Source organism: Gopherus flavomarginatus, chromosome 1, assembly GCF_025201925.1.
Source record: "Gopherus flavomarginatus isolate rGopFla2 chromosome 1, rGopFla2.mat.asm, whole genome shotgun sequence".
Taxonomy (NCBI): domain Eukaryota; kingdom Metazoa; phylum Chordata; order Testudines; family Testudinidae; genus Gopherus; species Gopherus flavomarginatus.
The window spans coordinates 149,055,312-149,068,984 of record NC_066617.1 but is presented as its reverse complement, the minus strand read 5'-3'; the positions used below and the strand labels follow the sequence as shown (position 1 = coordinate 149,068,984).

Here is a 13,673-nt window from a genome sequence, read left to right as displayed (position 1 = left end):
GCCTTATTTGTGTTTTAGTTAAATATCAAATCCAGGAGTAAACACAGTTATATGAAGCAAAATGAAATCAAAAACAGAAATGTCACTGGAAAAACAAAAATAAAAAAGGGAAATGCAATTCCCATCACTGTATCTTATCTGGGCCATTCCTGTATCGAGAACACCCGCTAAGATCCCTGTGTGCTTACAAGAAACCTGGAGGAACTCATACTACAGCCTGAATATGAAACTCAACTGCTCCCAGGTGCCGCAGTAAAACCCTTTCCCTGTTGTGACGTTGCACTCCATAGGATTTTATGAAAATATGCTAATGAGTGTGAATATAAAGTAACTGGAATATGCTTCATGCAAAAGGTGTCCTGTAAGATATCATTACAAAGCTTATTATCTACTGTGTATCTTCATCCTATTTGTATGAACCTATCATTCTTGTATCTGAAACTAGAAATATGAACTATAACTCTGAGGTCCTGTTGTAATGATGTAAAGTGTGGGCCATTAATAGTGGTTTGGACTCTTGATGGCTCCCATTAACCAGGACAATTGACTATAGATGGCTCTGTCCTGCACCATCTGTGAGTAAGGCCAGGAAGAATGAAGGCTTGGGGTCTCACAGGACATGTGACCGTGTCCTCTGGTACAGGAATCCATCTTAAATCTGGGGCTTTTCCCCAAAAGAGAGACAAAAGATTCCTGCCTTGTACCAAAGCTGTATAAGGGGGTGGAACAGAACAAAGGTGGCTGAATTATGAGAAATCCCCTAGCTACCACCTGAGCTGGAACAAAGACTATACCAGGTGAAAAGATTGGGCACAGTCTAGAAATAAGTCTAGTCTGTGAAAGAAGATTATTGGAAGATCTGTGAGGATGAGATTTTATCTGTATTGAGTTTCATAGTTTATTAGGCTTCAACTTGCATGTTTTTGTTTTATTTTGCTCTATGGAGAATACAAACTCCACAGAGAAGGAAAAGTTAATGCCTTAGAAAAGTCTGTGTGCGTGTGTCTGTGCGTTAGATGGGTGGGAGGGTGTCTAGAAACCACTCTCTTATAGTTTCTTTTCTATGATTTCCTTTAGAAAATCTGAAGCAGGGAGCAAAATTGATTGCCTTCTCTGAGGCTTGAACTCAGGACCTTCAGATTGCTGATGTGCTGCCAGCTGCACTAAGAAGGCTTGGAAAAGCTTTTGGTGCAGTGCATATAGGACCCTCTTACAGCAGTGACTGGGGCAGGGAGGGAGCACCCTCCGACACTCCTTAGCCCTTGCTAAAGAGAACCTGAAGGATGCTCAGGAAGAGCACAAGGCCTGGTATGACAGATATGCCAGAGAACGTTCCTTCAACGTAGGAGACCAGGTTATGATCTTGAAGGCGCAACAGGCCCATAAGATGGAAGCATCATGGGAAGGGCCATTCACGGTCCAAGAGTGCCTGGGAACTGTGAACTACCTCATAGCATTTCCCAATTCCTCACTAAAGCCTAGAGTGTACCATGTTAATTCTCTCAAGCCTTTCTATTCCAGAGACTTACAGGTTTGTCAGTTTACAATCCAGGGAGATGATGCTGAGCGGCCTGACAGTGTCTACTATGACGGAAAAAAAGACGGTGGCGTGGAAGAGGTGAACCTCTCAACCACCCTGGAACGTCTGCAGCGGCAACAAATCAAGGAGCTGTGCACTAGCTTCGCCCCATTGTTCTCAGCCACACCAGGACGGACTGAACAGGCATACCACTCCATTGACATAGGTAATGCTCACCCCATTAGAACCCCACCCTACCAGGTGTCTCCTCATGCCCAAGCTGCTATAGAACGGGAGATCCAGAACATGCTACAGATGGGTATAATCCGCTCATCTACCAGTGCATGGGCATCTCCAGTGGTTCTGGTACCCAAACCAGATGGGGAAATACGCTTTTGCGTGGACTACCGTAAGCTAAATGCGGTAACTCGTCCAGACAACTATCCAATGCCACGCACCGATGAGCTATTGGAGAAGTTGGGACGTGCTCAATTCATCTCTACAATAGACTTAACCAAGGGGTACTGGCAAGTACCACTAGATGAACCTGCCAAGGAAAGGTCAGCATTCGTTACCCATGCGAGGGTGTATGAATTCAATGTCCTTCCTTTCGGCCTTCGAAATGCACCCGCCACCTTCCAGAGGCTGGTAGATGGTCTACTAGCAGGACTGGGAGAATTTGCAGTTGCCTACCTCGATGATGTGGCCATTTTTTCAGACTCCTGGCCCGAACACCTACTACACCTGGAAAAGGTCTTTGAGCGCATCAGGCAGGCCAGACTAACTGTTAAGGCCAAAAAGTGTCAAATAGGCCAAAACAAAGTGACTTACCTGGGGCACCAGGTAGGTCGAGGAACCATAAACCCCCTACAGGCCAAGGTGGATGCTATCCAAAAGTGGCCTGTCCCAAAGTCAAAGAAACAGGTCCAATCCTTCTTAGGCTTGGCCGGGTACTACAGGCGATTTGTACCACACTACAGCCAAATCGCTGCCCCACTGACCGACCTGACCAAAAAGACCCAGCCAAATGCAGTTAAGTGGACTGATGAGTGTCAAAAGGCCTTTACCCAACTTAAGGTAACGCTCATGTCTGACCCTGTGCTCAGGGCCCCGGACTTTGACAAGCCATTCCTAGTAAGCACGGATGCATCTGAGCGTGGTATAGGAGCAGTTCTCATGCAGGAAGCAACGGATCACAACTTCCATCCTGTCGTGTTTCTCAGCAAGAAACTGTCTGAGAGGGAAACTCACTGGTCAGTCAGTGAAAAGGAATGCTATGCCATTGTGTACACCCTGGAAAAGCTACGCCCATATGTTTGGGGACGGTGGTTCCAGCTACAAACTGACCATGCTGCACTAAAGTGGCTTCATACTGCCAAGGGGAACAACAAGAAACTTCTTCGTTGGAGTTTAGCTCTCCAAGATTTTGATTTTGAAATTCAGCACATCTCAGGAGCTTCTAACAAAGTAGCTGATGCACTCTCCAGTGAGAGTTTCCCAGAATCTAGTAGTTAAAAAGTGTTCTTAAAATGTAGAAGTCTGTTAGTTATATACTTAGTGGTATATGTAAAGATGCATGTGTTGTAGTAATCTCTTTATTTTAAAGTTCTAGAAGGAAATTGCCGCCAGTGAGCTTCCCCACTGCCTGCAATTTGGGGGGGCGTGTCATAAACAGATAGCTAAGGGCTAATGTCTCTTTCACCTGAAAAAAAAAAGTAACCTGAAGCACCTGACCAGAGGACCAATCAGGAAATAGGATTTTTTCAACTCTGGGTGGAGGGAAGTTTGCGTGTGAGTCCTTTGTTCTTGTCTTCTGCCTGTATGCTCTCTCGGATGAGAAGTGATTTCTGTTTCCTGCTTTCTAATCTTCTGTTTCCCAGTTGTAAGTACCAAAGATCAGATAGGGATTTATATGTTATTTTGTATTTACATGTCTATAGTTGCTGGAGTGCTTTGAAATTTATTCTTTTTGAATAAGGCTGTTTATTCATATTTCTTTTAAGCAATTGACCCTGTATTTGTCACCTTAATACAGAGAGACCATTTGTATGTATTTTTCTTTCTTTTTTATATAAAGCTTTCTTTTAAGACCTGTTGGAGTTTTTCGTTAGTGAGGAACTCCAGGGAATTGAGTCTGTAGCTCACCAGGGAATTGGTGGGAGGAAGAAGTCAGGGGGAGATCTGTGTGTGTTAGATTTCCTAGCCTGACTTTGCATTCCCTCTGGGTGAAGAGGGAAGTGCTTTTGTTTCCAGGACTGAAATTAGAGAGGGTGGACTCCCTCTGCTTAGATTCACGGAGGTTGCTTCTGTGTATCTCTCCAGGAGCACCTGGAGGGGGGAAAAGGGAAAAGGATTATTTCCCTTTGTTGTGAGACTCAAGGGATTTGGGTCTTGGGATCCCCAGGGAAGGTTTTTTGGGGGACCAGAGTGCCCCAAAACACTCTAATTTTTTCGGTGGTGGCAGCAGTACCAGGTCCAAGCTGATAACTAAGCTTGGAGGTTTTAAGGCTAACCCCCATATTTTGGACGCTAAGGTCCAAATCTGGGACTAGGTTATTGACAACACGAAGCTGGGGATTGTGTAGCAGGGGCTCCGCGAGGAGGTCAACCCCCACCGTGGCCGCCACGAACCTGGTCATTGAAAAAAGCTTCCAGGTCCGGAGGAGGTCTTGGTAGAACACCAGCAGCCCGGAGAGGTCTCGGGGAAGACCTCTCAGATGGAAGTAAAAGAGCTGCCTGTCATATCGGAGCCCTCGGAAGCGGCGGAGGAAGGTGTGCGCCAATACGCTCCACGCCGGACTACCCGCACCAAACAGGAGCCTCTGTAGGGCCTGGAGGCGGAAGACATGGACCTGAGTGCGTAAGCACTTCAGGCCTTGTCCCCTCCCCACCCTCCAAGGGCAGGTGGAGGACCCCTGCAGAGACCCAGTGTGTCCCTGGCCAAAAGAACTCCAGAATCGCCGTCCGGAGGTTGACCAGGAAAAACGGGGCCGGGACAAAGGTGTTGAGCCGGTACCAGAGCATGGACAGGACCAGTTGATTAAGCACCAGTGCCCTCCCCCAAAGGGAGAGGCATAGGAGTAGTCCTGTCCATTTCCAGAGCCGCTCCGTCACCCTGCCCTGCAAATTCTGCCAGTTCTCCGGCGGAGATGGATGCGTGGCAGAAAGGTAAACGCCGAGATACAGCAGCGGACCCACACTCCACCGGATGGCCTGAAGCGTGGGTGGGAGGGAGCTCTCCTGCCACCCATCCCCGACCACCAGGCCAGAGCTTTTGACCCAGTTGACCCGGGCGGAGGAGGCAGCTGAGTACACAGCCTGGCAAGCCTCCACCCGCGCCAAGTCGCCCGGGTCCTGGACCACGAGAAGCACGTCGTCAGCGTACGCGGGCAGGACCAGCCGCAGCCCCAGCTCCTGAAGCACCAACCCCGTCAACCTCTTGCAGAGGAGACAGAGGAAGGGCTGGATCACCAGAGCATACAGCTGGCCCGAGAGGGGGCACCCCTGCCGCACTCCCCGCTCGAAGCTGACCGGCTCGGTCAGGGTCCAGTTGAGCCTGATCAGACACTCCGCAGAAGCGTACAGCACCTGGAGAAAACCCACAAACAGGGTTCCGAAGCTGAATGCTCGCAGAGTACCCAGGAGATACCCGTGATCCATCCGGTCGAACACCTTCTGCTGATCCAGGAACAAGAGGGTGAACGACAGACCGTCCCTACACTCCAATTCCAGAAGGTCCCGGACCAGATACAAGTTATCAAAGATGGTGCGGCCCGGGACGGTGTAGGTCTGGTCTGGATGGACCACGTCCGCCAGCACGGACCCTAGCCGCATCGAGATGGCCTTCGCAACAATTTTGTAGTCCGTGCTGAGGAGCGAGACGGGACGCCAATTCCGTAAGTCGCGGAGGTCCCCCCTCTTCGGCAATAAGGCCAGCACGGCTTGCCTGCACGAGAGAGGGAGGACCCCGCTATGCAAAGCCTCAGCCCAGACGGTGACCAGGTCTGGGCCGAGGATGTCCCAGAACACGCGGTAGAACTCCACGGTCAGCCCGTCCAAGCCCGGAGATTTATTGGTGGGCATGTGACGGAGGGCCTCTGAGAACTCGGCCAGAGTGAGAGGCAGCTCTAGCCGGTCCCGGTCACCCGTGCTGACCGTTGGGAGCCCGTCCCAGAGCACTCTGCAAGCGTTAGGATCGGTCGGATCCGGGGAGAAAAGAGTGGCGTAGAAGGCCCTGGCCCTCTGGCACATCTCCGCCGGATCCGTGAGGGGGATGCCGTCCTCCGCCAGGAGGCAAGTGACGTGCTTCTTGGCCCCCCTCCTTTTCTCCAGGGTGTAGAAGAAGCAGGAGCCGCGATCCATCTCCCGAAGGAGGTGGATGCGGGATCGAACAAAAGCACCCCGGGCCCGATGGTCTTCAAGGGCCCGGAGCTCCTCCCGCTTCTCCCGGCACGCTCCGCAGAAGGATGGATCCTCGGGGTTGACGGCCAGACGCCTCTCCAGCTCCAAGACCTCCCGCTCCAACTGCCCTATCGCCGCATCCCTCCGTCGGCTGGCACCCCGAGTGTAGTCACGGCAGAAGAGCCGGGCGTGCACCTTCCCCAGATCCCACCACTGCCGCGCCGAGGAAAAGGCGCGCCTCTGCCCTCACCAGGCCAGCCAGAACTCCCGGAAGGATGCCACGAAGCCCGCATCCTCCAGCAAACTATTATTAAAGTGCCAATAGGCCGGCCCCGGCCTCTCCGCGCAGAGAGAGGCCGTCACGGTGGCAAGGCGGTGATCCGAAAAGGGGGCCGGCCGAACGCTGGAGGAGTGGGCCCGTGAAAGGTGGAAACGTGACAGGTAAATACGGTCCAGTCGGGAGTGGCACGACCGATGGGCCTCCACCCAGACGAAGGTGAACGTCGAGACGTCGTCTGGGTGGTGGTCACGCCAGACATCCACCAGGGGAGTGGCGGTCGACAATCTCCCGGAGGACGTCCGCAGCTGCCGGGCACTGCTCGGTCCCCGAGCGGTCCCGTTCCTCGAGGGTGGTATTAAAATCCCCTCCCAGGACCAGGCACTCACGAGGGTCCAGGGAGCCGAGGAAGGCGGATGCCTGCTGATAAAAACATAGCCTCTCCGGGGCCGATGTCGGGGCGTAAACGTTGATGAGATTAACCACAAGCCCCTCCATGCGGACCCGGAGGTGCAGCAGGCGACCCGGCACAGCCTCGGCGACCCCTAGCACCTCGGGCCGTAGGTCGGGGGAGAACAGGGTCGCCACTCCAGCCGCGCAGACAGAGAAGTGGCTAAAGTAGGCCCCGTCCCCCCACTCCAGCCGCCAGCTAGCTTCAGCGGCCTGATCCGTATGGGTCTCCTGCAGGAAAACCACAGAGTACCCCCCCTCCCAGAGGAAGGAAAGCACCTGGCTCCTGCGGAGACCCATCCTACAGCCTCGGGTGTTTAAAGTGGCAAGGATGATCGGCGCCATGAGGAGGGCTGGGGGGGATCCTCGCTGGCAGACACGCCCACGGCCTCCGGCAGGCCGCGGAGCAATCCGTGACCAACCCCAAAGGTGAGTAAGGAGTCATGGAAGACACGGACCCGCCGGTAGGCCGTGGCGGCCTGCTTCCCGGTCCTCTTACCCTCCCCCATGAGGGCCCTCGCGGCCCGGAGGACCTGATGGAAATCCCCCCACCGCTGGAGCGCAAGATGGACTTTGTTCCGGGAGCCACGGACGTCCTCAAGGAACTCCCGCAGCTCCTCCCTCAGCGCATGGGGGGGTGGGGTCACTGATCGATGACTGGCCTCCAGTGGGGCCCCCGTCACAGCCCCATGGCCCACCAAGGCGGGTAGGCAGGGGGCAGATCCCCAACGTGGCAGCAGATGGACTGATGCCACACGACCCGCCCCGCTCCCAGATTCAAGAAGGGGCGGTGGAAGGAGAACAGCAGCCCCAGGGGGGTCGGGACAGGAAAGAACTAGTGAACCCGCTCCCTGGGAGGTATTGCCAGGGGTGGCACTGGCATCACAGAAGTGGGGGGGACAAGGACAGAGCCAACAGGAGTAGGGCGAGAATCCGGGAAGGAGGTAGAGGCAGGATCCGGACCCTCCATAGGTGAGACGCCAGAAGGTGGCTCCTCCTGGTCAGGCTCAAGGATCTGGGAAGTGGGCAGGGGACCCCTAACGATGCCGGGCTCAGCCACTGTGGCACGTGTGGCAGCCTCGGCATCCAGAGAGAGATGGTGGTCAATGGGGTCCCCGCTGAGGAAGGAGGGCGGGTCCTCCACACCCAAGAGGGACACCCCCTGGGAAGCGGGTCTCGGCAGCGGGGCACTGGCCGTCGCCCCAAGGGGCTCGGCAGCTGCCAACAGAGTGCCACCCGCAGCCGAGTCGAGGGAAGATTCCAGGGGACTCTCAGAGGTGGGAGCAGAAACAGCGGGTAGGGGAAGGGAACCCAGGGACGGGGGGATGTAGTGAGGTCGCCCAGATCGAGGCCCACCGGCAGAGGGTCGTCCTCCCCCTGCGTGACCGGGGTCAAACCCAGGGCCTTGATTTCTGCGTAGATGGGAGGGAGATCACAGTCCACCACCCCAGGGCCCTCCTCGCCAGCACCCAAGGCGATACCCACCGAGGCGCTCTCAGAGGCGCCAAGTGGGAAGGGGGCGAGAGAGGCTCCCTCGGGGGCATTCACGGGAAGGGACCCCGGAGGAGGGGCGGTGTCACCTTCCGGTGCTGCCACGGCATCCCCAGCCGGCACCACAAACTGGGAGTCATCAGGGGACAAGGCGGAAGACTCGACATCGGCGCCCCCCTCCCTGCTCTTCCGGGGGGCCTCCGAATCCGAAGGATGTAAAGAAACTTGAGCCTTCCGCTTGCCCCGCTTCCCCTGCACGAAGGACCAGCCCTCCATTCCATCATCCGGGGGCTGGCTAACAGGGGTCGGCTCGAGGGGCAAGGGCAATGGCTCAGGGACTCGGGGAGGCAGTGGTGGGACAGCAGAAACCGGGGAGGATTCCCCGTGGGACGAGCCCTCTCCCACGTCCGGTGGTAGCCCCGCCACACCCTCCTCCACAGAGGTGGACCGAGAAGGAGGAGGAGGGGCAGCTTCGGGTGCCGGGCAGCTAGGGGGACCGGTGATGACAGGGCCGGAGCCTTGCCGGGGCTCGGGGGTCCCGGACGCTCCTCCGTGCTGGGCCAAGGGACAGTCCCTCCGGACGTGCCCCATCGCCCGGCAGAGGTAGCACTGGGCATCCCCCGTTGAGTAATGCACCCGGTAGTGGGCTCCCTGGTAAGGGATCAGAAAGGACCCCTCGAGCGCCTCTCCACCACGCGCCGCCGGCGGCAGTTGAAGCTGCACTTGCCGGCGGAACGAGAGAACATGACGGAGGGCGGGGTCCTTGCAGCCCAAGGGGAGAGGGCTGATGACAGAGATGGGGCATCCCAGGGCAGAAAGGGTGGGCAGCAGGGCGGCATTGGGCAGGAAGGGAGGGACGGAGGTCAAGATCAAGCGGACCCCCAGGTCTTCCAACGGCTCCAGGGGGACGAACACGCCCCCCACCGCCAGGCCCGTCTCTACCACCTCCTGGGCAGCAGCCTCCGATGCCAGGAAGAAGACCACCTTCCCATACATTTTGGAGGCCGCCACGATGGCCGTGGGCCCCACCTCCCAGGCCAACGCCCGCACGTACGTCTCCACGTGGGGCTAGGCGGGCACCAGGAGGCAACGGACGCCGTGCTTCCTAGTCAAAGTGGGAAAGGAGCCCCGGCCGCTGTAGATGTTGGCGGAAGTGGCGGTTGGAGGAGCAGCGGCAGGCGGGGGGGCCGCCGCCACCTGGGCATACGCCCTCGGGGCCGGGGGAGGGACACCTGCAGAGCTGGTGGACGGAACAGCGTGGAGGGATGCCGCAGCCAGTAGCGGGGCTGTGGCAGCAGGGGCAGTCTCCGCCATGGAGGGCCTGGCCTTCCTAGCGAGGCCCTTACCCTTCTTCCCACCCCGACCCTTCCCACCGGCTGGTGGGGCTCCCCCCAAATCAGAAGGGGCGAGAGACGTGGCAGCAATGGACGTCTCCCCAGTACTCGCCGCCGCCGGTGCCCAGCAGGGGCGGTGGTAGGTGGATCGGCAGCAGCGGACGAGGTAGTGGCTAGGGCAGTGGACACGGGGGCAGGTGGAGGAGGGGCAGTGGGAGCATCGCGAGGGGTCTCCCCCACCGCGTCCCCCGCCATAACGAGAGTGGGGAGGGGGACAAACAGCGAGGGGAGAGGAAGGAGAGGAGGCGGCCACCCCTCCCCGCTAGGCTGCAGGCAGGGGAGGAGACCGCCAGAAGGGGAAGGCTAAAGGGGCGTGGGGAGCAACCAAGGACCTAAGGGTGGGAGGGTTTCAGGGCACCAATGCAGAGGGGGGTTCCGGCTCCTCCAGTTGCACTAGGGGAGCGGGGGGGGGCAACGGCAGAGCGGGGAGTGCCGTGAACAAGAGGAAACCAAATGGGGAAGGGCACAAGCGCCTGGGAGGGGGCGTGGGCGCATAACGGGGGACCGATTAGGGCTAGGGGAGCACAGGATGGGGGAAAGTGCGAGCTGGGATTGGGGTAGAAGGACCACGGGGACAGCTGCAGGGCTGTGGCAGAACTATCAGGCGGCAGAGGGAAAGAGGTGGGGTGGACAAATGTGGCAAAGGTGAGGGGGGTCAGTCCAGGAGGAGGGGGGAGGTGGTGCCCCCACAGGCACTTGTGCCAAAAAGTCAATGGGTGGCTGCTGCTGCTGCAGGCCCAAATGGTGGAAGTGGGCGTGGTGAGCCAGGCGAGCAGCTCAGACCCAGAGGCAGGAGTCCAAAGCAGAAGGAAAACAGCCAGCAGGGGTGGTGGAGGGGGCAACGATGGTGGTGGGGGCGAAGGGGGACACAGATGGACCGGGGGCAGGCTCCACGCCACATCCCTGGTGCCCCAGCAGACACAGTCCAAATCCCCACCACAAGAGCACAGTTCGAAAAAGACTCAATCCAGAAAAGCCCCCTCCACAGTGGTCTTCACACAGTCTCCAGCAGCAGGCGGTCCTCTTCTCCTTTCTCTCTTCCTCCGGGCACCAACAGCTCCCCAGCAACAGCCACAGCAGCCCCAGTTGCTCCAGGTGGTGGTGGTCTGGTGTCCAGGCAGGAGGGAATCCACTCAGATGGTGGTGGTCTCAGCAACAAGAGCTGGGGTCCCTCACTCCCCTCCTCTCTGGGAAGCAGGCCAACAGCCCCCACCCCCGGTGCTGCAGGTGGAGTAACAGCAGTAACTGCGGTGGGGGGGAACCTCTAGCCAGCCAGCAAACAGACAGCAGAGAGAGGGGTGGGTGGTGGTGTCAGCCAGGGGAGCAGCAGGAGCAGGAATAGCAGCAGAAACAGCAGCAGCAGCGAGGGCCGAGGGCCCAGTGCCCAGCAGGAACAGCAGCAGCAGCGAGGGCCCAGTGCCCAGCAGGAACAACAGCAGCAGCCCTCTCCCTCCTTCCTCTACAGCAGAGCGGTCGAAGGAAGAGACAGTACTGGCCCCAGGAGAAGTAGGTGTCTGCTCCCTGAGGGACCAGAGCAGGGGCTGCACTAGAGTAATCAGGAACCTGCTAGAACCAATTAAGGCAGACAGGCTGATTAGATCATCTGCAGTCAATCAAGGCAGGCTAATAAGGGCACCTGGGTTTAAAAAGGAGCTCACTTCAGTCAGGCATGGAGAGTCAGAGAAGTGCAAGTGTGTGTGAGGCATTGAGAGTGAGAAGGTGTTCTGCTGGAGGACTAAGGAGTACAAGTGTTATCAGACACCAGGAGGAAGGTCCTGTGGTGAGGATAAAGAAGATGTTTGGAGGAGGCCATGGGGAAGTAGCCCAGGGAGTTGTAGCTGTCATGCAGCTATTACAGGAGGTACTATAGACAGCTGTAATCCACAGGGCAGAGTAGAGGGTGGGCCTGGGTTTCCTCCCAACTCCTGTTCAGACACAGGAGGAGTTGACCCAGACTGTGGGGAAGATCACTGAGGTGAGTAAATCTGCCAATAAGTGCAGGACCCACCAAGGTAGAGGAGGAACTTTGTCACAGTGGATAGAAAGTTATCATGTGGCTAGGGAATGCTGGGCAGTGCTGGAGCCAGGATTCTGGCATAAGCTGATGAGATAGAAAGAACATGGTTAATAGAAATCCCCAGAGCCTCCATCCAGGGGTCCCCAAGCATCCCCAGACCCCCCAGCCAGGGTCTCACTAGATATTCACTGGGATCCATCCCCCATAATCACTGGCCAGACACCCCAGATACCCCTCAGTGGCCAGACAACCCCCACCAGATCTTCACTACCAGGCTGAGAACCCCGAAGGGTTCCCCTAGCAAGAGCCCCCAACAGCCAGGAACCCCTTCTCCCCCCAAGGGGACCCCAATTGGGAACTCACTGCCTGCCTGGGATTCCCCCATGGCCTGCCTAGAACCCCTTCAGCAGAAAGGTAAGAAATGTCCATGCTCTGCCACAAGCAAATAATGGTCACCATGGATCCACCCCAAGGTGCCCACATCTTAGCAATGTGGGAAACAGCCCCTCACAGAGACTATTTGTCATGTGGTTTGGGATATTTCTGGACCCACACTGCACTCAGAGTGAACTTCTTATCCTGTGCCAGCTGCAGAAAAGGGTCCAGCCAACTCTCCCACTACCAGCTGGGAACCACTGATCCCCCTGAAACAGAGGGAGGCCTCTGGCTTTGATGGGTATTAAATAGGTGGCTGGTCTCTTTCATCAGCAAACATTTTAACAGAGGTAAAGCAGGCAAGAAATGATTCTCAAAGGAGAGGGGAAAGATGATCACTGGCAATTTAACACCCTGCAACATCGAGGATGGAGAAGAACTCAGGGCAACAGGTTCCCTTGAAGGAAGAAGTTGCTAGGATTTAGAAACATGGGGAACAGCCCCAAACATGAAAAGATTTTTAATTGATATTTGATAATGATGTAGAAAGAGGGAAATCCTGAGCAAATGTTTAGGGTATTTTATATCAGTCTTTGAGATTTGCAGAGAAAACATGTCACAAACTAAGGAATTGATAACATGAGAGAAAAAAACCAAGATCTGAGGGGGATTTTATGTTGCTATTAAATAACTAAAGGGAAAAGGGGGACTGTTTGACTGGATTTTATGAGACTGTCCAATACATAAACACACAGTGATGGTTTTCCTCACTGCCACCATTCACATGGGCAGCTGGGAGCCCTTTGAGGAGCTGATTTAAGAAGGTAAGGGAGGGGGAACTGGAGTTGGAAGGCTCTTTGGACAAAGGAAGGGGGGAGCAGCGGCTGATGGGCAGATGACTGGAAACTGAGGGCTGGGAAAAACTGTGTTGATACTTTAGGGACAGGAAGGGGGATTAGGCAACTAGGGTCTGGGCAGTCCTCATGAGGGACACATGCTCTTCCTGTCCCTGCCCTGGCAGAGAACGGGCATCTCATCCCATCCTCACTCCAAGGCAGCCATGTTTTGAGGAATGACTCAGGGCAAAAAATTCCCCACCTAAATAAGGACAAATCGCTGCACATAAAATGGGTGGGGAAAACTGCCACATCAGAGAGATTTTAAATTGACACTTGAGAAGTATGGCGAGACCAGGGCAAAATTGGGGGAGACTAGAGAGCTGATCATTTGGGGGGAAACTCCCTGGATTTTATAGCCACGTATGATAATGGGAGAAAAGGGGAAAAACTTGAGAGATGTTGTATGTCGGGGGGAAAGTGGCACAAACAAAGAACTTACCTCCCCTAGGGGAATTTCCTGGCTGCACAAAATAGTTCAAATTTCCCGCCCCAATGACCTTCCCCTCTGAGCAACCCCGACTCACCCCCTCCTCCCCAGAAGCTCAACTCCTGCTCCTCCCCCCATCCCGGATTTTGCCATTTAGCCCGCTCCTAATCCAGCCTCCAGCCGCCTGATCCCCACCCCCCGACCATCAATTTCCTGCTCAGACCCTGGCACCTCCCTGCTCCTCCCACTGCCCCTTCCTAGCCCCTGTCACTAGCGCCTAGCGGAATGTTACGGCTGATACGGGCAGGGGAAGGGCAGCGGCTTCAGCAGCTGTTACTGAGCATGCGCAGTGTCCCTGGAGTAACACATTGCTATGGGGAGTGATTTAATACACCGCCCCGCCCCTCCGGGCCCCAGACTCCG

At 56.2% G+C, this 13,673-nt stretch overlaps 1 protein-coding gene across 8 annotated transcripts in view; it reads left to right on the top strand.

Moving 5' to 3' along the window:
- The window catches only part of LOC127046628 (zinc finger protein 501-like), a 271,994-nt gene that overhangs the window by 227,671 nt on the left and 30,650 nt on the right, over nt 1–13,673 (top strand). The window lies entirely within an intron of this gene.